General features: G+C 45.5%; 1 protein-coding gene across 1 annotated transcript in view; it reads left to right on the top strand.

The window, feature by feature from the left end:
- The first annotated feature begins 410 nt into the window (after window positions 1-410).
- The window catches only part of LOC124545878 (solute carrier family 35 member G1), a 585,157-nt gene continuing 562,523 nt past the window's right edge, over window positions 411-23,044 (top strand). The window contains exon 1 of the mRNA XM_047124838.1: window positions 411-770. The gene's annotated coding sequence lies outside the window, so the exon portion shown is untranslated. The remainder of the gene's footprint in view (window positions 771-23,044) is intronic.

The following is a 23,044-nucleotide window of genomic DNA, read 5'->3' as shown; positions in this document are numbered from 1 at the left end:
TTAATATTTGACAAACATTGTAAAGTTTGCCAAATTGCTTGTTCGTGTACAACGGCCTATATAGTCGCTATGTAGTTTACGTCCTCTGATACATTTCTGTCACTGGTCAAAGCCGATAGCCAGTATCGCTATTTGTACCTTACAAAACAGTTGCACAACAAAATACTGGCTATATAGTGCGACACTGGACACCAATAAAAAGAATCAGAACAAACGTCGCTGTGGTCTATGGATGCTAAAAAGCTTTTGATTGCTAATAGTGGGCGCTTATCTTTTGTTTGAAAATAAGTCTCGCTGTAGAGGCGGCGGTGAATCGCAGAGGGCTCACTGGCGCTGCCGCCTGCTGGGCATTCAGCGAACTACGGTCATAGAGATGCGGCAGTCACTGCTTCGTCTGCGGTGATCGATACAGCCCGCAGCTGGCCATGTGACGGCCGACAAAAGCAGGCGAGCCGCAGTCTCCGGTTTTCAGCGTCCGCGGGGAGGCGGCGGTAAACACACGACTGACAACCTGATCGAAATAACGCTTGATTCCGTAATACACGTGAGTAGGGCGCTAGCGCGTCTGTCGTGACGAAGGTAACGGTCTTTTGAAGTATTCGATCGTACGAGGTGGGCAGAGATATGAGGAGCTGTTTTTAACCTACAAAAGTAGTGTCGTGAAGTTTCATTTACCGACCGACGTCTGCTATATGTGATTAGGAACAAACAAACACTGGGCTCTGACAGCTCCAATTTTTTATTGGCTCCCTGCAGTTGTCTGTCCTGAGGTAAGTAACGTAGCTGCGGGAAGGAGCCTGTTTCTGTAGTTAACTGCGTGCGGCAATGTTGCTGTTAGAGCAATGCAGACTTGCACAGAAACTTAGATCAATGTTTGGGTGGTGCTTCACAAAATTCGCAGTAAACACCGAGCTCAGACATAGTCGGAGCTGAAAAAGTGATAGTCAGAGCTGAAAAAGTGCTGTGCGTTGTCAATGCTGTGAATGTATTATTGGTAAGGTATGCTGATGCCCGTGTTTCACGCCATACATAGCTGGAGCGCAGTTGACTTCTGATATTCTGTTTTATTAACTCGTGTTCTAGACAAAAAATTTCGCCATTGCCTTACAAAGGGAATTGCCGTACCATTCTGTCACTGAGGTGGGGACAAATAACAGAACACGTTAAGGTCTGGTCTTGGATTTGAACTCACTTCCCCCGCCTTCAGCTGTGTATCAAGTTCGATACGTATACGTCGACGTCAGTATTGAAAGACCGTATTGCAGGACACATGTAATTATCCTTATCCTGGTGAGAAATGAGTGTGTACGCGTGTCATTCACCGCACTATTTAGTATCAAAATAGTGAACATTTATGGTATTTAGACGACTAAATGTATACTAATACGCTACAAGCTGTTGTCGGAGGATGACTGCTACAGCGTTATTTGCTTTCCTTGCATTCCACTCGCATGTGCCCCGATGGAAGGATCGAATTCACAAGCTCGTGGCATCTTCTGTTAGCTAATTGTCTCGTTGTTTGCCACGTAAGGTTGCTAAAGAGACAACGTGACACGTGAGTAAAAATAAATGTTACTTTATTTTAGTTTACTAATGTAATACAAACTTCGTTTCATATAGTGAAGTGCCCAAGAATGTTGACTGCAACCTGTCAACAATATAGTAAATTACAGAAAACCACATTACCGGTTACCGCATTTAAAAAGTAGGAAACAGTAATATTTGATTCAGTGCGAAACTTCTTGAAAGAATGTTTACCCGAATTAACGCAAACAGAACACGCCTTACGTTGGGAACGCAAATGTAAGGCTCCAGCAAGCCAGTCCTCTGCACCTCGACCTGATCTTATTTTAGCACAAGCCGTTTCTGGCACTTGGGAAGCGCGTACACGGCGGCTGTTTATATTCCGCTAGACTTTCCCCTTGCGGTTGATATAGACGACACTCAGCAACTATTTTGACTTGTATGATTCTTGCCAAGTTTCGATAGAGGAATCATTATTGTCGCGTTTCGAGTGTTAGGATACTGTCTGTGAGTCCAGAATTTAAACAGTCTAAGGCTACAAAACTCAGTTATATATTTTGACCAGTGGGGTTTTAGTTGATTTAGTTTTGCTTTTCTGTTGTTCTTTTCTTTCATCCTATTCCTCTACTTCACTTTCCGAATTTACTGTGATGGTGATTCTTTTTCCAGAATGAAACAAAATATTATTGGAAATATAGGTTTGGCCTAAACTGGCTGTCCGTTGTTTATACACGGTTACAATTGTTGAACTATACGAAAAAAACGTAAATTAGTTACAAACTACGGCGTGCATTCAACATGTAAATGTTACTTCGGATATTCGGATTTAGGTTATGACATGTTCGATATGCCTGCTATCATTGGCGACGATGTGGCGCGCAGACGAATAGCGAAATTCTGCATGACTCACCGAAGTGTCGGGATATCGATGTTGTCGATGACCTTCTGAATGGCTGTTTTCAGCTCAGCAATGGTTTTGAGTTTACTGTTGTACACGTTGTCTTTATTATAGCCCCACAAAAAAGGGGTCGCACGAGTTCAGAGCCGGAGAATACGGCGGCCAATCCAGGCCTATGCCAGTGGCCTCTGGGTACCCAAGAGTCTGAATGCGGTCCCCAAAGTTCTCCTCCAGGGCATCTAACACTTTCCTGCTTCGAAGGGGTCGAGCTCCGTCTTGCATGAGCCACATCTTGTCGAAATGAGGGTCACTTTGGATAATGGAGATGAAGTTATCTTCCAAAACCTTCACGTACCGTTCGGTAGTCACCGTGCCATCAAGGAAAATCGCATCGATTATTCCGTGACTGTCCGCCCCCGGTAGCTGAGTGGTCAGCGCGACAAAATGTCAATCCTAAGGACTCGGGTTCGATTTCCGGCTGGGTCGGAGGTATTCTCCGCTCAGGGACTGGGTGTTGTGTTGTCCTAATCATCATCATTTCATCCCCATTGACGCGCAAGTCGCCAACGTGGCGTCAAATCGAAAGACTTGCAACCGGCGAACGGTCTACCCGACGGGAGGCCCTAGTCACACGACATTTACATTTTATTCGGTGACTGTACACTGCACACCACACAGTCACCCGTAGAGGGTGAAGAGATTTCTTGATCGCGAAATGCGGATTCTCAGTCCCCCAAATTCGCCAGTTTTGCTTATTGACGAACCCATCCAAATGAAAGTAGGCTTCGTCGCTAAACCAGACCATGTATGCGTATACTAATTCTCATCACGCCCCTCCACCAACAGTTCAGTTTGAACGTTCAGTTGTTACGATGATTTTATTTCATACAGTTCAATAATTGTCGCCCTGTAGGTCTGTGAAATGTGGTAGCTGAGATCCAATGCGTCAAACATTATACATACATGAAACTTCCTGGCAGATAAAACTGTGTGACGGACCGAAACTCGAACTCGGGACCTTTGCCTTTCGCGGGCAAGTGCTCTACCAGAGTGAAAATCTCATTCTCCATTATACAACCAGTAATACGGAGTGCTGAGGGAGTAATATAAAAATTCACTTGATTTACTTTGGTGGAATTGGGCTCAAGGAAGAGTTAACATTTTAGAATTCTTTCAGAAGAAAACCTTTACTGCACAGCTCAGAAACCGATTGTTACTAGTTGCTCCTGAGAACTGTCGGTTGTTCTGAGAATGAAAACAACTGCGATGGTCGTTCTTCGTCGTGTAGTCGGCATTCATATGATGTACGGCCCATGGATAAAAATCGACTATAAATGAGAGAAACTGCGCAAGAGACGGGCAAACCTATTTCCGTGCACAGTTCCTTACACTTCGGATTGGCTGAAAACTTGCCAGTTGTGAATGTTACCGTCTACATCACTGCCAATAAATTTTAAATGAATAGCTAACAGTTTTGAGCAATACTCGCCCAGTTTAATTTTCAGTGTTAAAGTGTTGACAGAGATTGTTTAAGAAAATGTTCCCTATTCCTACAGAAGACAATACATGTCAAAATGAAATAAAATCTCTGAATAATAAATTTCCGCTTATTTCCAATGTGTTGTGTCCGCACTTTGTCTTTTTACAATGATACTGTTCTCAAACGTACAACAGTATGCTCAAGCTTCCATTCATTGCGCATTCACAAATCTCTATTTTTGTGGATAATGAACGAAACTCTCTGCTTTTCCGCGATTCGAAACGTAAAATGAATTAGCACGAGGACAAGCGATAATATATCACAGCTGTATGTGTGTTTATGAGTCTATCTAATTACATGTCACTCATGAATGTAAACAAATACTGATAGCTCGTGCAATGTCAGTCCAAAGTTCGGAATAATAGGAGAGAGGAAATAAATATCAATGCAGTGCCGGAGGCGTTTAGCCTCAACAAGCAAGACTACCACGTATCGTCCACAGCAGGCAAAATTGTAAATAAGTGAAGCTTCAAATGGTTCAAATGGCTCTGAGCACTATGCGACTTAACTTCTGAGGTCATCAGTCGCCTAGAACTTAGAACTAATTAAACCTAACTAACCTAAGGACATCACACACATCCATGCCCGAGGCAGGATTCGAACCTGCGACCGCAGCGGTCGCTCGGCTCCAGACTGCAGCGCCTAGAACCGCTCGGCCACTCCGGCCGGCTATGTGAAACTAATGTGCAGATCTCGATGTCTGATCGCACTTTGCTAGTGTACGTAATGATGCCCCATTCACGTTGCTAATTGATTGGTAAAAAATGGTTCAAATGGCTCAGCACTATGGGATTTAACATCTGAGGTCATCAGTCCCCTAGAACTTAGAACTAGGTAAACCTAAATAACGTAAGGATATCACACACATCCATGCCCGAGGCAGGATTCGAACCTGCGACCGTAGCGGTCGCGCGGTTCCAGACTGAAGCGCCTGGAACCGCTCGGCCACATCGGCCGGCGATTGGTACATTCATTGTAAATTTAAATATTCAGTATGATGTGAATGTCTTCGCAATTCGTCTTAACTGTCGAAGTTTTGCTTTAGGGCTACAGTCGGCATAAATGACTGAACATTGTCCACAAAAGACAATGTTTTTATTAATAATAAAATTATAAAATTTCAGAAGCGTATTCCTACAGCAATGATAGTATTTCAACGGCAGTGAGTTAATTTCTTTACGACTTGCACCTTGTGTAACGAATCGAGACTGCGTGTTAACAGCGCCATGGACTTTGTATTAATGAATAAACTTTACGAAAGCACAGTCGAGTATCGATCTGAAATTCTGACAGGGAGTAGTGATGGAGTTTTTCGTCTTACAATTTAAGTTTTCAGTCGAAATTTGTTGTTCGTCTTACTAACTACTTCAATTTATGAACGATCTTTTGAATAATTCTAATGGGTGGGCTTTCATATATGCCAGTGTTTTTCGGCTTCGAACATTAAATAAATACTTTTCCTTTATTGTGAAGACACGTTATACAAAAATGGAAATGAACGGCTTGAAACAGTGATGTTGCATGAATGAAATTTTATTCGCTGGCATGCAGGTACAATTGCGCATTTTCACATAGCCAGTTAATGAAGAAGATATCGAGAATGTCAGGAATTAACTCAGCTCCAATTTGTGAAATATACAATCGCATGTAGTTAATAATAAGTAATCAAGTATGTCTGAATTAATGGAATTTACCTGGAATACAATACAAGAAATTCATGTACAGAGATTAAAAACTGGCGATGCAGGAAATGGAGATTTTAACAGAAAACAGAGTTAAATTTACGGAAAAGTGCAGTGCTTCCTGAAGTGTTGGCAGAAGAGCCAACACTGTGTTGCTAGAGGAGGCCGAAATGCACGCGTTTAATTACACGCTGACTGGCGCGAGGTCTGGAACAGTTAAGGGAATTAATAGTAGCAAATAAAGTACGTAGTTGATATAATACTTAACTTTAATCCACAATTGGTGTACATCGCTCTTGACGGTACATGTTATAATCTCAATATCAAATGCTATGGCGCCTTGCTAGGTCGTAGCAAATGACGTAGCTGAAGGCTATGCTAACTATCGTCTCGGCAAATGAGACCGTAGTTGTCAGTGATCCATCTCTGGCTAAGTCGGCTGTACAACTGGGGCGAGTGCTAGTAAGTCTCTTTAGACCTGCCGTGTGGTGGCGCTCGGTCTGCAATCACTGACAGTGGCGACACGCGGGTCCGGCGTATACTAATGGACCGCGGGCGATTTAAAGGCTACCACCTAGCAAGTGTAGTGTCTGGCGGTGACACTACACTTCCTTTACGTTTTAGTTTTTATTTGTGTCACAGAATCTGGCAGAGAAGGATAAGAACTACATTCACAATGTACGTATCGTTGCATATATGGCTGCTTTATGAGCTCATGACCAAGTAATAATTACTGATAATGTGCAATAATCACAAAGCCGCTGATGGGCCCCAGGACACATCCCTAGTATTGGTTGGACATAAGCAAATAGAGTAAATTCGTTCACCTTCCTAGGATGCGCCTTAGGATTCCGAGAAGAAAATGACTCTGTAAGTAATGTAGAAAGATTTACTTACATTAATGTTTCACTTTGCAGAAATTATAAAAAAGAAGAAGTATGGAGGGAGACCACGAAATTTTACAATAATATATAGCTATCTCAACATAACTGTAAAAAAGCGTATCGATTTTAACATAAGAGAGAGAAGATTATAGGCAACAGAAATGAACTTTATTGAGACGGGCAGGGAGTTATACAGGAAGAAAATAGTGCAGCCCAACTGTCAGCGCAGCGAGAATCAAACTTTGTAACAAGGGTTCAACACAAAACATATGCAGCATCCACACCCCCACCCCTCCTCTTCATGGGACTCAAAATTGTTTTGTGGTTACGTGCCTGGAGGGCAAGGGACCACTGTAGAATTTCTCCCCTTTCCGTTGTTGCAATTTAACACTCTGACTATATGTTTTCTCAGATTTATTCTCCAGGACAGATTCCCTGTTGATAGGACGTCGAGTATGGATTTTCCTACTTCGTTGCCTTTATTTTATGAAACCATATTTCGGTTAATTATGTTCTGTGCCACGTGTGGGTTTGACTTCCACCATTTCAAAATTTGTTTACAGAATTTGCGTACGATGCGGGGAATGTCGCCCAATAACTAGCACGGTAGCCAGTCCATGTAGGTGGACGTCAGATACCCGTCCGTTTGTAGCCCTCTGACCACTCAGGGATCACATTATTGTTGTCCGAGATGTCACCGCCCCACGTGTGCCGGGGAGTTGGTACCTGCCTCTTTGGGGGCGCCCGAAACTCAGGGCACTGGCCAAGACGCCAGGTGGCCTTCACTCTGGCTGCGTGTCCCCTCTCGGGAGAAGCCTCGTTCGGAGCAGGGGTACCGTGGCGGATATCTGGCACCATGAAACGACATCAAGCTCTTCAGAAGGATCACAATTCAGTGCAGATCGTTACGACCCAAGGAACTTCCCTCCATTGGTCGCACCATAGGAAGAAAACAACAGCATGAGACTTCCAGACACTTATCCCCTCAATTTCTGATTTGTGCCCGAAAAGATAGAGGATCCTTTCTCTCTTCTAAGTCAAAGTTCTTTGTAGTCTCTACAAAGAAACTTTGGCGAACTCTCTTCCCTTAGTAAATGAAGAATTGGTTCCATCTTAATTAAGACAGCAAATCCTACCCAGTCCAGGTGCTACTCTCTCATACACAACTTGTTGATGTACTTGTAACTGTAACACCCTATAAGATCTTCCACATGGTTCAGCAATTAATTTTTGACCGAGGCCTAAGGTTGCAGATGGATGAAGAACCACGCGAACACACAGAGAGGACGGGTCCTCTTCACACATTGTGTACATCGCGACCAACCAGACAACAAGGTTGACGCTGGCGCATTCATCCTTGCTTTTGAGGGGCATTCGCTTCTAGAGCATAGTTTATCACTACGAGCTGCAACTACTACTTTGCCTATTGTTCTGGGATCTGTGTTGCTCTCCAAGAAACTCACGTCACTGATAACCATTTTCCAACTCTTTGAGGTTACCGTGCATTCCTTCAGAATCATGCTGACTCCAAGGGAGTGTCTGGAGGGATGTGTGCATTTTAGCACAGTTGTCGTCACTGAGCGGACATACTTGGAAGCAATAGCAGTGCGAGTGCAAACGACCCCGCCAATAACCATTTTTAATATTTATTTACTTCCAGGCAGTGCATTTACTTATCTTGAGGTAACCACTTTAATCCAAACATCTTCTCCACCCCCATCTTCCTTACTTGGGAATTTCATTGTGCGCTAAGCCCTGTGGGTATGTACCATTTCATGTGGTATGGGTCTTCTGACTGCCCAGCTTGTTTCTGATCTTGATCTGTGTCTCCTCAGTTACATCGATGCTACAGACTTTTGTGCCGCCCTGGCACCTTTTCGGTTATCAGCCATGTGATCTTTTCCCCCAGTCTCGTGGCTTTATTACTCGTACAATGGCCACTGCACGACAATATTTGTGACAGTGTCCTCTTTCTGGTGACCCTACCATTTCCTTGTCACCATCCAGCAGACCATTTACTACGATGGGCTCTTCGAAGAGCTGACATGCAGTTGTATACCTCTGCCATCACCGCCATCCCCTGTCTGTCAGACGCCATCGACAACGTAATGGGAGACGTTTCCAACGCAATCATCCACGCTGTTGGAACTGCTATCCCTCTTTCTATGGGACCACTCTGTTTCTGGCCAGTGCCATGGTGGACCAAAGACATTGTAACAGTTATTTAGGATCGACGAAGTGCCCTGCAAAGTCTCAAGCGATACCTTTTAGAGACCACACTCATCATTTTTAAGCGATCCGAGCAAAGGCTCACTTTTAACTGAACGCGGTAAGGAGTGCTGGGAGCACTACGTCTACCTCTTCGGTATGTGTGCTTCTTGATCCCGGGTGGGGGCTAAGCTCCATAGTCTACTGAACTGGCAAAGATCAACAACTGCCTCAGGTCTCCACCTTCATGGTGGTGCATCTACCAATGTGTACATTCTTGCTAAACAACGCGTATGTCACTACGTGACAGCATCAGTAGCCTCCTCTTACCTGGCTACCTTAAAGACTACGTATATGCAATGGCGGGAAGAAATCGCAACACCAAGAAGGAGTTGTGCGACATAAAAAGAAAGTTGGTGTGATTGTTTTTACATCTGAAACATGGTGTCAATTCCAGTTTAGCGCCAGTCGCACAAGTGTGCGGCTACTAGCATCACAAGAGGATGTAGATCAAGTTTGCTTTAAATACACGATGTAACAGTCAAAAGCGGTAATTACCTTTGATACTGGACGTGGTGAGTTGGTGTTAATCAGGAATGCCCTTAAAGTGACAAAGACGCCATTATCACTACATCACTGAATTTGAACGAGGTCGTGTCACTGGCTACGAGAAGCTGGATGTTCCTTCTGCAGTACTGCAGAGAGACTTGGCAGGAATGTAACCACTATACATGACTGGTGGCAGCGGTGGTCACGAGAATGTGTGGTCTCAAGAAGACCGGGCTTTAGACGACCATGTGGCACTACCGAGAGGGAAGACCACCGTGTTCGATATATGACTCAGGCGCATAGTACTGCATCCGCAGCAGGAATTTGAGCAGCAGTTGGCATCACAGTGACAAAAACTGTTAAAACTCGGTTACTTCAAGGACAGCTCTGAGCCAGACGCCCTGTAAAGTGTATTCCATTGACCCAAACCACCGCCGTGCCAAGGGAGAGCTCTCTGTAGCGCAGGGTGAAGGTCTGTTGCGTTTTCTGATGAAAACTGGTTCTGTCTTGGCACCAATGATGGCCGTGTGTTGGTTAGAAGGAGGCCAATTGAGGGCACCCAAAAAACCTCTCTGCATACTAGATACACTATATCTACACCTTGAGAAATGGTCTGGGGTGCGATATGGTGTGATAGGAGGAGTACTCGCGTGCTAATCCCACGTACTCTGACTGCAAATTTCTACTTCAGTCTGGTATTCGACCTGTTGTGCTACCATTCAGGAAGAGCATTCCAGGGGATGTTTTCCAACAGGATAATATTCTCTATATACCGCTTCTGTATCCCAGCAAGATCAGTCACCAGATTTGTCTCCAATTAAGCACATGTGGGACATCATCGGGCGACAACTCCAGCATCATCCACAAACAGCATAACCATCCCTGTATCAACGGATAAATTGCAACAGGCATGAAACTCCATCCCACAAAATGACATCCGATACCTGTACAACGCAATGAATGCACGTTTGCATGCTTGCATGCACATGTGGGACATCATTGGGCGACAATCCAGCATCATCCACAAACAGCATAACCATCCCTGTATCAACGGATAAATTGCAACAGGCATGAAACTCCATCCCACAAAATGACATCCAATACCTGTACAACGCAATGAATGCACGTTTGCATGCTTGCATGCACATGTGGGACATCATTGGGCGACAATCCAGCATCATCCACAAACAGCATAACCATCCCTGTATCAACGGATCAATTGCAACAGGCATGGAACTCCATCCCACAAAATGACATCCGATACCTGTACAACGCAATGAATGCACGTTTGCATGCTTGCATGCACATGTGGGACATCATCGGGCGACAACTCCAGCATCATCCACAAACAGCATAACCATCCGTGTATCAACGGATAAATTGCAACAGGCATGAAACTCCATCCCACAAAATGACATCCGATACCTGTACAACGCAATGAATGCACGTTTGCATGCTTGCATGCACATGTGGGACATCATTGGGCGACAATCCAGCATCATCCACAAACAGCATAACCATCCCTGTATCAACGGATCAATTGCAACAGGCATGGAACTCCATCCCACAAAATGACATCCGATACCTGTACAACGCAATGAATGCACGTTTGCATGCTTGCATGCATGTGTAGGACATCATCAGGTGACAACTCCAGCATCATCCACAAACAGCATAACCATCCCTGTATCAACAGATCAGTTGCAACAGGCATGAAACTCCATCCCACAAAATGACATCCGATACCTGTACAACGCAATGAATGCACGTTTGCATGCTTGCATGCACATGTGGGACATCTTCGGGCGACAACTCCAGCATCATCCACAAACAGCATAACCATCCCTGTATTGACGGATCAGTTGCAACAGGCAAGGAACTCCATCCCACAAAATGACATCCGATACCTGTACAACACAATGAATGCACGTTTGCATGCTTGCACGCATATGTGGGACATCATTGGGCGACAATCCAGCATCATCCACAAACAGCATAACCATCCCTGTATCAACGGATCAATTGCAACAGGCATGGAACTCCATCCCACAAAATGACATCCGATACCTGTACAACGCAATGAATGCACGTTTGCATGCTTGCATGCACATGTGGGACATCATCGGGCGACAACTCCAGCATCATCCACAAACAGCATAACCATCCGTGTATCAACGGATAAATTGCAACAGGCATGAAACTCCATCCCACAAAATGACATCCGATACCTGTACAACGCAATGAATGCACGTTTGCATGCTTGCATGCACATGTGGGACATCATTGGGCGACAATCCAGCATCATCCACAAACAGCATAACCATCCCTGTATCAACGGATAAATTGCAACAGGCATGAAACTCCATCCCACAAAATGACATCCGATACCTGTACAACGCAATGAATGCACGTTTGCATGCTTGCATGCACATGTGGGACATCTTCGGGCGACAACTCCAGCATCATCCACAAACAGCATAACCATCCCTGTATTGACGGATCAGTTGCAACAGGCAAGGAACTCCATCCCACAAAATGACATCCGATACCTGTACAACACAATGAATGCACGTTTGCATGCTTGCACGCATATGTGGGACATCATTGGGCGACAATCCAGCATCATCCACAAACAGCATAACCATCCCTGTATCAACGGATCAATTGCAACAGGCATGGAACTCCATCCCACAAAATGACATCCGATACCTGTACAACGCAATGAATGCACGTTTGCATGCTTGCATGCACATGTGGGACATCATCGGGCGACAACTCCAGCATCATCCACAAACAGCATAACCATCCGTGTATCAACGGATAAATTGCAACAGGCATGAAACTCCATCCCACAAAATGACATCCGATACCTGTACAACGCAATGAATGCACGTTTGCATGCTTGCATGCACATGTGGGACATCATTGGGCGACAATCCAGCATCATCCACAAACAGCATAACCATCCCTGTATCAACGGATAAATTGCAACAGGCATGAAACTCCATCCCACAAAATGACATCCGATACCTGTACAACGCAATGAATGCACGTTTGCATGCTTGCATGCACATGTGGGACATCATTAGGCGACAATCCAGCATCATCCACAAACAGCATAACCATCCCTGTATCAACGGATCAATTGCAACAGGCATGGAACTCCATCCCACAAAATGACATCCGATACCTGTACAACGCAATGAATGCACGTTTGCATGCTTGCATGCACATGTGGGACATCATCGGGCGACAACTCCAGCATCATCCACAAACAGCATAACCATCCGTGTATCAACGGATAAATTGCAACAGGCATGAAACTCCATCCCACAAAATGACATCCGATACCTGTACAACGCAATGAATGCACGTTTGCATGCTTGCATGCACATGTGGGACATCATTGGGCGACAATCCAGCATCATCCACAAACAGCATAACCATCCCTGTATCAACGGATCAATTGCAACAGGCATGGAACTCCATCCCACAAAATGACATCCGATACCTGTACAACGCAATGAATGCACGTTTGCATGCTTGCATGCACGTGTAGGACATCATCAGGTGACAACTCCAGCATCATCCACAAACAGCATAACCATCCCTGTATCAACAGATCAGTTGCAACAGGCATGAAACTCCATCCCACAAAATGACATCCGATACCTGTACAACGCAATGAATGCACGTTTGCATGCTTGCATGCACATGTGGGACATCTTCGGGCGACAACTCCAGCATCATCCACAAACAGCATAACCATCCCTGTATTGACGGATCAGTTGCAACAGGCAAGGAACTCCATCCCACAAAATGACATCCGATACCTGTACAACACAATGAATGCACGTTTGCATGCTTGCACGCATATGTGGGACATCATTGGGCGACAATCCAGCATCATCCACAAACAGCATAACCATCCCTGTATCAACGGATCAATTGCAACAGGCATGGAACTCCATCCCACAAAATGACATCCGATACCTGTACAACGCAATGAATGCACGTTTGCATGCTTGCATGCACGTGTAGGACATCATCAGGTGACAACTCCAGCATCATCCACAAACAGCATAACCATCCCTGTATCAACAGATCAGTTGCAACAGGCATGAAACTCCATCCCACAAAATGACATCCGATACCTGTACAACGCAATGAATGCACGTTTGCATGCTTGCATGCACATGTGGGACATCTTCGGGCGACAACTCCAGCATCATCCACAAACAGCATAACCATCCCTGTATTGACGGATCAGTTGCAACAGGCAAGGAACTCCATCCCACAAAATGACATCCGATACCTGTACAACACAATGAATGCACGTTTGCATGCTTGCACGCATATGTGGGACATCATTGGGCGACAATCCAGCATCATCCACAAACAGCATAACCATCCCTGTATCAACGGATCAATTGCAACAGGCATGGAACTCCATCCCACAAAATGACATCCGATACCTGTACAACGCAATGAATGCACGTTTGCATGCTTGCATGCACATGTGGGACATCATTGGGCGACAATCCAGCATCATCCACAAACAGCATAACCATCCCTGTATCAACGGATAAATTGCAACAGGCATGAAACTCCATCCCACAAAATGACATCCGATACCTGTACAACGCAATGAATGCACGTTTGCATGCTTGCATGCACATGTGGGACATCATTAGGCGACAATCCAGCATCATCCACAAACAGCATAACCATCCCTGTATCAACGGATCAATTGCAACAGGCATGGAACTCCATCCCACAAAATGACATCCGATACCTGTACAACGCAATGAATGCACGTTTGCATGCTTGCATGCACATGTGGGACATCATCGGGCGACAACTCCAGCATCATCCACAAACAGCATAACCATCCCTGTATCAACAGATCAGTTGCAACAGGCATGAAACTCCATCCCACAAAATGACATCCGATACCTGTACAACGCAATGAATGCACGTTTGCATGCTTGCATGCACATGTGGGACATCATTGGGCGACAATCCAGCATCATCCACAAACAGCATAACCATCCCTGTATCAACGGATCAATTGCAACAGGCATGGAACTCCATCCCACAAAATGACATCCGATACCTGTACAACGCAATGAATGCACGTTTGCATGCTTGCATGCACGTGTAGGACATCATCAGGTGACAACTCCAGCATCATCCACAAACAGCATAACCATCCCTGTATCAACAGATCAGTTGCAACAGGCATGAAACTCCATCCCACAAAATGACATCCGATACCTGTACAACGCAATGAATGCACGTTTGCATGCTTGCATGCACATGTGGGACATCTTCGGGCGACAACTCCAGCATCATCCACAAACAGCATAACCATCCCTGTATTGACGGATCAGTTGCAACAGGCAAGGAACTCCATCCCACAAAATGACATCCGATACCTGTACAACACAATGAATGCACGTTTGCATGCTTGCACGCATATGTGGGACATCATTGGGCGACAATCCAGCATCATCCACAAACAGCATAACCATCCCTGTATCAACGGATCAATTGCAACAGGCATGGAACTCCATCCCACAAAATGACATCCGATACCTGTACAACGCAATGAATGCACGTTTGCATGCTTGCATGCACGTGTAGGACATCATCAGGTGACAACTCCAGCATCATCCACAAACAGCATAACCATCCCTGTATCAACAGATCAGTTGCAACAGGCATGAAACTCCATCCCACAAAATGACATCCGATACCTGTACAACGCAATGAATGCACGTTTGCATGCTTGCATGCACATGTGGGACATCATCGGGCGACAACTCCAGCATCATCCACAAACAGCGTAACCATCCGTGTATCAACGGATAAATTGCAACAGGCATGAAACTCCATCCCACAAAATGACATCCGATACCTGTACAACGCAATGAATGCACGTTTGCATGCTTGCATGCACATGTGGGACATCATTGGGCGACAATCCAGCATCATCCACAAACAGCATAACCATCCCTGTATCAACGGATCAATTGCAACAGGCATGGAACTCCATCCCACAAAATGACATCCGATACCTGTACAACGCAATGAATGCACGTTTGCATGCTTGCATGCACGTGTAGGACATCATCAGGTGACAACTCCAGCATCATCCACAAACAGCATAACCATCCCTGTATCAACAGATCAGTTGCAACAGGCATGAAACTCCATCCCACAAAATGACATCCGATACCTGTACAACGCAATGAATGCACGTTTGCATGCTTGCATGCACATGTGGGACATCATTGGGCGACAATCCAGCATCATCCACAAACAGCATAACCATCCCTGTATCAACGGATCAATTGCAACAGGCATGGAACTCCATCCCACAAAATGACATCCGATACCTGTACAACGCAATGAATGCACGTTTGCATGCTTGCATGCACGTGTAGGACATCATCAGGTGACAACTCCAGCATCATCCACAAACAGCATAACCATCCCTGTATCAACAGATCAGTTGCAACAGGCATGAAACTCCATCCCACAAAATGACATCCGATACCTGTACAACGCAATGAATGCACGTTTGCATGCTTGCATGCACATGTGGGACATCTTCGGGCGACAACTCCAGCATCATCCACAAACAGCATAACCATCCCTGTATTGACGGATCAGTTGCAACAGGCAAGGAACTCCATCCCACAAAATGACATCCGATACCTGTACAACACAATGAATGCACGTTTGCATGCTTGCACGCATATGTGGGACATCATTGGGCGACAATCCAGCATCATCCACAAACAGCATAAACATCCATGTATCAACGGATCAATTGCAACAGGCATGGAACTCCATCCCACAACATGACATCCGATACCTGTACAACGCAATGAATGCACGTTTGCATGCTTGCATGCACATGTGGGACATCTTCGGGCGACAACTCCAGCATCATCCACAAACAGCATAACCATCCCTGTATTGACGGATCAGTTGCAACAGGCAAGGAACTCCATCCCACAAAATGACATCCCATACCTGTACAACGCAATGAATGCACGTTTGCATGCTTGCTTTCAACATTCTCGCAGTTACATCTGTTTTTATTGTACCACCATTTTACATTTGCAATTGGTTGTCTCGCGCTTATATTACCCTGTGTGTTTGCAATGTTAATCGCTTAAATATGTTACCAAGACATTTGTACTCCTGAAATTTCATTAGTTTACATCTTTACGTTAATTATTTATTGCATTTTTTCCGTCAGTGTATTTGAGTGGTGTCTGACACGTACGACGTGTTCGACAGAAGACATCACCCAAATATACAGCTATACATCTAGCTACTTGACGTTTGTTTCAGTGCGGATGCACCAATATCCGAACACCTACAGGAATCAATTATTTGAGAGTAGGGGGTCAATGGACAAGGGGCGCTGCATTGCACTGGGGGATAAGTTGGAAATTTGAGACGGATCATGTCCGGACGGCCGAAGCAGTTGATGCAACCTCTCATGAGCAGCAGTAAATCTGGTTTCGGGTCCGGGTCCAGCACAAATTTTCAACTTTCGCCATTGTATTAGCACAATGGCCTGTGTGCTGGAGGTCACAAATTTCCACCCATCCCTTCCATTTCTTTCTTCATTCTCTGTTGCTTATAAAGATAAGAGACAAGTCGAAGACGTCCCCCTATCCTTTAAACCCCTTCACACCGAATTTTATAATGACTGTTAACTGTTTCAGGCTCTTGACTCGTCACACGGTTCTGCCTCAGGCCCTGACTCGATTCATGATCGGATTATCCAGTGTCTAGTCAAAGACTCCGTCTACTCAGGGTATTCAACTGTAGTTGACTAGAAGGTGTTTTTCCTTCGCAGAGGCAGAAAGTATCATAGACGCAGTCCTTAAACCAGACAAGACGCAACGTCCATCGACAGCTACCGATCAATTAGCCTCACCACCGTGCTCGTCAAGGAAAAAGTATGCACTGCACAAAAGCGAGTAATTAGAACTGTGTGCGTTTACACTCACAAATCTTGCAGATGTGAGATTTAAAACTTTCCCGGCGTACAGTTCGTTCCATAAAACTCCGGGCGAACTGCCAGATGTCTGCAACTTATTGCCGTGATATTTCGGCGCAGAGGCTTCTGGCCATCTTCAGGTGAATACTGACAGGAAAGGCGCCAAATCCACGTATTTAAGACCCCGCCGGCACATGCGTGGTGTAGAGTTGGCGTTGCGCATGCACTGTTTGTCTGCAAGTGTGTGCGCTGCGCCGCGCGCCATCCGTGGTGAAAGCTGGCTTCATCGATATCAGATCGATTGCCTTCGCATGGCAAACGGCGTCGGCTACGCAGGGCACGAAGTTTTTCTATGACGGAATTCTGTGCAGAATTTAACTGGAAACCGCCGACTCGATTAATAAAGGACTCAGACATTCGTATTTCCACTGATTCATTGACGATGGAGCTCCAAAGGTTTGACGTATGGGCCACAATTTTCGTTTGGTCGTGTTTCATCAAGTGACCAGTGATAATACAATGTTCGGCGATAGCTTCCTTCTTGGGTTGGAGGAGGCGAGTATGCCGCTGATGTTCTATGATGCATTTTTGCTCTGTACATAACGTTGTCCTATGCAGGATTTGCCGTATTCGCAGGGAATTCTGTAAACATCTGCCTTGAGCAACTCTAAGTCGTCTGTAACAGATCCCAATAGCGCCGAGATTTTAAAAGAAGAATAAGCAGTCGTTTTGAAGGCCTCATCCTCTTGTTTGTCCTTTCGTTCGTACGTCTGTAGCGCTCTCTGTGCTTGCTGGGAGAAATATCCATTGTTCTGGAACAGCTTGCAGGTGGTCCAGTTCCGTTTGCAGAGTTTCGGCATCCGAAATGCTATGAGCTCGTTAGGTTAAGGTCACAAACGCCCATCATTTTTAGCGGATGGTGACAACTAGTAGCTTGCAGATACAATTTTGTTTGAGTGGACTTTCGAAACACCGAATACCCAGGTGTGCCAACGCTCTTCCGTCGCACCAAGACGTCTAAAAATGGAAGAAACCATCTTTCTCCATCTCCATAGTAAATCTTATGTTTTCATGTAAGGAACTCAAATGTTGCAGAAACTCTCAGAGACTGTTCAAACCATGTCTGACAGATAACAGAAGTGTTTTCTTATGCACTTCCTTAGCAACTCTTTCTATTCCTTAGAGGAACTCTTGATCAGAGAAAATTAGTCATAATGAACCTGTAAATGACCGGCATGGAGCAACAGACACTGAGGTGACAGAAGTCACGAGATATCTCCTAATATCGTGTCGGATACCCTTTTTTCCGGCATAGTGCAGCAACTCAACCTAGTATGGACTCAGGGAGTTGTCGGAAGACCATTGGAGAAATATTGGGCCGTGCTGCCTCTATAATTGCGAAAGTGTTGACGGTGCAAGATTTTGTGCACGAATTGACCTCTTGATTATGTCTCATAAATGTTCGATGGGATTGACATCGGGCGATTTGGGTGGTCAAATCATTTGCTCGAATGGCCCAGAATGTTCTTCAAACCTATCGCGAACAATTGTAGCTCGGTGACATGGCGCATTGTCACCGATAAAAATTCCGTGGTTGTATAGGAACATGAAGCCCATGAATGGCTGCAGAGCGTCTCTAACAAGGGAACCTCCCCATCGCACCCCCCTCAGATTTAGTTATAAGTTGGCACAGTGGATAGGCCTTGAAAAACTGAACACAGATCAATTGAGAAAACGGGAAGAAGTTGTGTGGAACTGTGAAAAAATAAGCAAAATATACAAACTGAGTAGTTCATGGTAAGATATGCAACATTAAGGACACTGGGACTGCAGCAGCGCCGTGGTCTCGTGGTAACGTGAGCAGATGCGGAACGAAAGGTCCTTGGTTCAAATCTTCCATCGAGTAAAAACTTTAATTTTTTATTTTCAGTTTATGTGACATACTCTTATGTTTTCATCACTTTTTTGGGAATGATTATCACATCCACAAGAAAACCTAAATCGGGCAAGGTAGAAGAATCTTTTTACCCATTCGCCAAGTGTACAAGTTAGGTGGGTCGACAACATATTCCTGTCATATGACGCACATGCCGTCACCAGTGACGTATAGAATATATCAGATGTGTTTTCCTGTGGAGGAATCGGTTAACCTATGACCTTGCGATCAAATGTTTTCGGTTCCGATTGGAGAGGCACGTCCTTTCGTCTACTAATCGCACGGTTTTGCGATGCGGTCGCAAAACACAGACACTAAACTTATTACAGTGAACAGAGACGTCAATGAACGAACGGACAGATAATAACTATGCAAAAACAAAGAAAGTAAAATTTTCGCTCGTGGGAAGACTTGAACCAAGGACCTCTCTTTCTGCAGCTGCTCACTCTACCACGGGACCACGGCGCTCCTTAGCTCATGTTCTCCTTCGTGTTGCTTATGTGGCCAAGACTGATGACCAGTTTGTATATTTTGCTTATTTTTTCACAGTTCCACACAACTTCTTCCTGTTTTCTCAATTGGTCTGTGTTCAGTTTATCAAGGCCTATCCACTGTGCCAAGTTATAACTAAATCTGAGGGGGGTGCGATGGGGAGGTTCCCTTGTAAGTAGCCAAACATAACCATTTCCAATCTGTGATGACCAGAGGACCTAGTCCATTTCATGTAAACGCAGCCCACGCCATTACAGAGGCACCACCAGCTGGCACACAACTCGCGTCCATGACTTCTTGGGATCTGCGCCACACTCTAACCCCACCATCAGCTCTTACCAACAGAAATCGGGACTCATCTGACCAGGCCACGGTTTCCCAGTCGTTTAGGGTCCAGCCGATATCGTCACGAGCTCAGAATAGTGGCTAGAGGCGAGGTGTGCTGTTAGCAAAGACACTCGCGTCGGTCGTCAGCTGCCACAGCCAACTGACGCCAAATTTCACCGCAGTTTCCGAACGGATACGTTCGTCGTACGTCCTACATTGATTTCTGCAGTTATTTCACTCAGTGTTGCTTGTCTGTTAGCGCTGACTACTCTATGCAAACGCCGCTCCTCTCGGCCGCTAAGTGAAGGCCGTCGGCCACAGCTTTGTGTGTGGTGAGAGGTAATGCCTGAGATTCGGTATTCTCGGCACATTCTTGACACTGTGGATCTCTGAATATTGAATTCCCTAACGATTTCCGAAATGGAATGTCCCATGCGTCTAGCTCCTACTGCAATTCCGCACTGCCTGTCAATTCCCGTGGTGCGGCCTTAAGAATATCGGAAACCTTCTCACATGGATCATCAGAGTACAAAATGACAGCTCGGCCATTGCACTGCCCTTTTCTACCTTCTGTGGACGATACTACCACCATCTGTGTATGTGCATATCGTTATGCCCTAACTGTTGGCTCCTTAGTATAACAGATACTAAAACAGTCTAAAAGAGGATTGGGCAAGGCAGCTGGCAGAGTTAGGGGCGGAGGTCCCCCAGACTCAGCATGCGGCAGGAGATGCCCCACTCCTGTCCTCTCCCCGAAACTAGTTTAAAACGTTATATCTGAGAACAAAGGAGAAGGAGAGGTCAATCTACAAGAATATGAGCTATTGTGTGTAAGGCGTCACAACTACAACGTACCGAGCGAGATTGGCCAGTGGTTAGCACACTAGACTCGCATTCGGGAGGACGACGGTTCAAACCCACGTCCAGCCATCCTGATTTAAGTTTTCTGTAATTTTGCTAAATCGCTTCACGCAAACGTCGGGATGGTTCCTTTGAAATGGAATGGCCGACTTGCTTCACCATCCATCCCTAAATCGATGGGATTCATAACCTCGCTGTTTGTTCCCCTCCCCCAAATCAACCTACCAACTACAACATGGGGATAGCTCATTACTTAAGATAAAACTATTGGATAATCTGGTATGACTGTAGCGGAGGCGACACGGGACATTGGCTTCATTCTGAGAGAAATTGGAGCAGCACTATGCAAAATAGTCTCCTTGATAGCGTGGAGTTTATTAGACGGGACAGTGGCCTATCAAATGCTGTTCCAAATAAGGAGAGTATTGTAATCGGGATCTGACACGACAGGGAGTTGCTGGCCGTCCGGGCGAGGGCGTCGGTGGTGAGTCGCTAAGAAACACCAAAGACAACAGCGATGAACGAACAGCAAGACAACACGGCAGAAAGACAAGTCCAGAGCGTAAACCAAATCGAGAGCCTAGACTTAGGAATACGTGAAACCGAGCAATGCTGCATACGAGGAACGATACGAGAGTGCAGTTGGAACACGACTGAGGTCCAGACCACTGCCCTGCTAGCTTTCTAGCGCGGCCGCGTGCGCCAATAGGCTGATGCTTCGGACGTGGCTGAGGCGGCGACAGCTGCGATGTCAATTCTTAGGAGCGCCCCTTGGCGGCTCTCATCTAGGTCTATGCTTTCTGATGGACATTCGAACTCGTCTGGCTCGGATACCAGAGACAGGTCTTATTTGTGTCCGCAAACCTGCATCTGGGTTCATGAAAACGAAGGTCGTGGGACGTACAACGAACGTATCCTTCAGGCCAGTGCAGCGAAATCTGGTGTCAGTTGGCTATGGCAGCAGGGATCAATGCGAATGCCTATGGTAACAGCACGACATCGCCTGCAGCGCCTTTCATGAGCTCGTGACCGTATCGGTTGGACCGTAGACGACTAGAAAGCAGTGGCCTGTTCAAACGGGGCCCGATTTCAGTTGGTAAAAGCTGATGGTAGGGTTCGAGTGTGGCGCAGACCCACGAAGGCATGAATTCAGGTTGTCAACAAGGCACTGTGCAAGCTGGTGTTGGCTCCATTGTGGAGTGAACTGGGTTCTCTCGTCCAACTGAACCGATCATTTACTGGAAATGATTATGTTCGGTTACTTGGAGACCATTTGCAGCCATTCGCAGACTTCATGTTTCCAAACGACGATGGAATTTTCGTAGATGACAATGCGCCATGTTACTGGGCCATAATCCTGCGCCATAGAATTGAAGAACATTCTGGACAATTCGAACGAATGATTTTGCCACCCACCAAAAATTTATGCGACATTATCGAGAGGTCAGCTCGGGCACAAAATCCTGCGCCGTCAACACTTTCGTAATTGTGGACGGCTATACAGGTACATGGCTCAAATGTTTCTGCAGGGGACCTCCAACGACTTGTTGAGTTCATGTAAGGTCGAGTTGCTGCACTACGCCGGGCAAAGGAGGTCCGACAGATATTTGGAGGTATCCCGTCACTTTCGCCACATCAGTACAGATGCAGGTAGCCTCTTTTACGGCCACATTCTATTTTACCTTTCAGAAGTAGCAGTCTAATAAAGCCAAGTGCTTAAGGATTCATTATCCTTGATAGTAGTTGATGACGAAAGGACAGTTGAACAGGTTTTTATACTTCATCTTAGGTAGTGGATGCTGTTCCCATCGTTAACACTTTGACTGTAATGGATTGGGAACGGGATCGTTTGGGGGTAGGGCTGAGCCTTCAACACACCGCTATGGCTGTCAGAATGACCAATATCAGTTGGACTGACAGACAGTTAGATCGCTCGCCGTGGGCTCACATGCGTTTAATAAAAAGGGTGTTGCACAGCGGATAAGTTACGGGACAGGGGTAGCCCTAGCGAGCACGAGACATGGATACTGTACCTCACAAAAGATTAGAAACAGAGTGTTCATCTAACTATGAGATGAAACAGTTGTTTCTGTTTGTTATAAAGTTCTCTGATGACA

The sequence above is a fragment of the Schistocerca americana genome, chromosome 8, assembly GCF_021461395.2.
Source record: "Schistocerca americana isolate TAMUIC-IGC-003095 chromosome 8, iqSchAmer2.1, whole genome shotgun sequence".
NCBI lineage: Eukaryota > Metazoa > Arthropoda > Insecta > Orthoptera > Acrididae > Schistocerca > Schistocerca americana.
Note: the sequence above shows the minus strand (reverse complement) of the source record. Positions and strands in the feature narration are given on the sequence as shown.